Below are 2,922 nucleotides of genomic sequence, written 5' to 3'. Positions count from 1 at the left end.
GCAGTACTGACAGAGGCTGAAATGTGGGGGAATGTTTAAGGTTATGCTAAGTGAAAGAAGCCAGACATTAAAAGTTACATATTGCATGATTCCATTTATATGAAACATCCAGAATAGGTAAATCCATAGAGACGGAAAGTGACCCAGTGTTTGTTGGGGGAGGGGGAGGGAAGAGGGGGGAGGGACCGCTAAGGGGTACAGGGTTTTGGTTTGGGATGATGAAGATGTTCTGGAATGAGACAGTGGTGATGTTTGCACAACTCTGTGAATATACTAAAAAACTGGAATTATACACCTTAAATGTGTCAATTGTGTGGTATGTGAAATATATCTCAATAAAGATGTTAAAAAATAATAATTACATAAAAAAGGACCCAGGTGTGCATCCGCCACCCTTGGACTCTGTGACCTTAGCTAAGCTCCTTAAACTTTCTGCCTCTTGCCCTTTTCTCGTGTAAAATGAGACTCGTGATGCCCACCTGTAGGGACTCTTGTCACCTTTGTGCCTGCCCCTACGTCTTTTGAATGTCCTTCCTGTATGTGGGGAAATTTCCACATGGTGAGTCCAGCCCACCAAAGGCAAAGCCAAAACTCAGTCCCCACCTCCAGCAGCCACAAATCAGATGCCCACATTGTATCCGCTCAGCACCTGCCGTGGGCACTACCAGCCGATATGCTTGCAATCTGAGGAAGGGTTTCCGGAGCATCAAGCAGAGAGAGCCCCTCCTTGGGGCTTTGTGGAGCACCACCTCAGTCTCTGTAGTACATTAGTCCCCAAGCACTGTCACCTGCAGTGCCTCAGTCGCCAGGTGAGTGTCAGGTCCCGTATCCACCTGGGTTTCCTTGCAGAATTTTGGTGATGATTAAGTAAGGGCACGTTTGTGGGGCACCTGGCCTGGTGCCTGCTATTTTACAAGGGACTGGGTAAAGCAAGCTCCTGTCCCTTCCCCCTCTTCACTTTACCAAGGACACCAGCCAGCAGTGTGGCCAAGGGCAGCCCTGTGAGCTGATCCCCTTGGAGTTTAGAGATTCTCTTGAACGTGTGGTCATGGGGGCCGTGATTCCAGGGTGGGTCTCTGATCCCTTTAGCTTCCTGGCACTGCTATGGCCTTGGCCACGATGGTTTCTCTTCAAAGGACTCTTGACACGTTGGCTTTCTGAGTCCACCTCACCCCATGTGGAGAGCTTCAGCTCCCTACACTGGAAACCCTTGGCTTCCTGAGCCTCCTAGTTCCTTCCTGGGAAGCCACAGCCCTTCAGAGAGGTTGGGGCTCCTTTGGGCAGGGGGACAGGGTCTCTTCAAGGTGTTGTTCAGTGGCACCCTTTCTTCTGCTTTTAGAGCACAAGAATTGGGGCTGCTCTTAGCAATGCACCATCCAAGAAGACTGAGAGTGAGTCATCCCCGAGACTCTGGGGCCTGTTAATCCCTCAGTGAATCATTTGCTTCTGGCCTGACATTTGAGGGTCCTCAGTTGGCTGAGACAGCCTCGAGGGAGGCGTCAGCATTTCACCAGAGGACACAGCACACAGACCTTCCCCACCCACTGCCCACCAATGCACTGACTCCTTTCCAAAGTCAGGCTAAAGGAAGATTTCCCCCAACACCTCCACCCTTTCCACAAGCTTCTCTCACCTGGGAGGAGCGAGCAGGCTTCTCTGTCCCCATCATGAGAAACAGGACCCTAGAGGAAAGGGGATGGCTTTTGATGAGAAAGGCCTGGGTATGACTCTTGTAGCTGACAACTGAAAATCAGAGCTCTTAGTTGCAAGCAACAGAAACATCTTCTGGCCAACTTAAGCAGAAAGGGAATGAATGTCTTAGAAGGATGTTGAGAAAGGGGATTCAGGAGGCTGGGCAGCTGCCAGGACCCCAGGAACCATCTGGTTCAGGTACTCAGCTGTGACCTGTGTCTCCTCGCTCTGGACTCTGACTCTCTGCTGCTGCCGCTATGAATGGTTCTACAGGTCCTGAGTCCTTGGTGTCATTCCCTTGGAGCCCCAGTTGGAAACATCCAGTTGGCTAAGCCAAGGCCATATGCCTGCACCTCAGTTTCCAGGGATGGGGAGAGAGAGGATCTCCCCTCACCCACAGCATCTGCCAGGACCTGCATCCCACTAATACCTTACATGAGGGAAAGCACCCCCACCCCATGCCAAGAAAGCCAGCAAGTCCTCCGCTCCGTGTGACTGTGGGCCATCATTCAGTCTCTCTGAGCCTTGTTTTCCTTACTGGTAGATGAGTGAAAAGATGACAGTAAGGGTTAAATGGCATACATTTATGTTTAGTACCTAGTGTGACCCCTGGTACAAGAATGCTTTCCACTGATGCTCCGTTCCCTTGGAGCTGCATTTTGGAACCCATGACTGTTATGCTGAGGAGTTAGAGCTTCATTCTCCAGCGCCCTACACACACAAGCAGATTCCTCTGAGGGACCATGACATGGTATGACGTGATCAGAGTTGGCGTTAACTAGGCATTTGTATCTTGATACTTACAGGCTGGAATTGCAGTCCAGCCTCAAGTGGGCTCCCTGGGACATGAAAGCATGTCCTCTGTTGCTCTTCTCATTGCAGACCACATAATGACTCTTCTCTGAGGCCTAGATCTTCTGGGCATGTGGTTTCTTTCTGACGTGGGCAGGAGGTACCAGCCTTCCTGCCCACACGAGCATTCCTTTTATAGCTCCTCTTGTGGACTCTGCATTTGGAAAGGTTTTATTGATCACAGTATACTACTCAGAAATAATTAATCCACCATCCTTACTAAGTAGGGAAGGTTGGCCCCGTTTTGCAGATGAAATTGCCAAATACAGTGCCTGGCACTAACGTCCTGGCTGCTCCATAAACGTTTTCTCAGCAAGTGAGAGCACATGCAGCCGGGGCCGGGGAGGTTCAGCGTCTCGTCCCGTGTGCAGGGCTGGC

The 2,922-nt window shown here is 50.7% G+C and overlaps 1 protein-coding gene across 6 annotated transcripts in view; it reads left to right on the top strand.

Moving 5' to 3' along the window:
• TRAPPC9 (trafficking protein particle complex subunit 9) overlaps positions 1-2,922 on the top strand; it is a 626,356-nt gene that overhangs the window by 556,664 nt on the left and 66,770 nt on the right. The gene's annotated exons all lie outside the window — the stretch shown is intronic.

This window comes from Equus przewalskii, chromosome 8, assembly GCF_037783145.1.
Source record: "Equus przewalskii isolate Varuska chromosome 8, EquPr2, whole genome shotgun sequence".
Taxonomy (NCBI): Eukaryota; Metazoa; Chordata; class Mammalia; order Perissodactyla; family Equidae; genus Equus; species Equus przewalskii.
The sequence above is the reverse complement of the archived record's forward strand: the minus strand, read 5'-3'. Positions and strand labels throughout refer to the sequence as shown.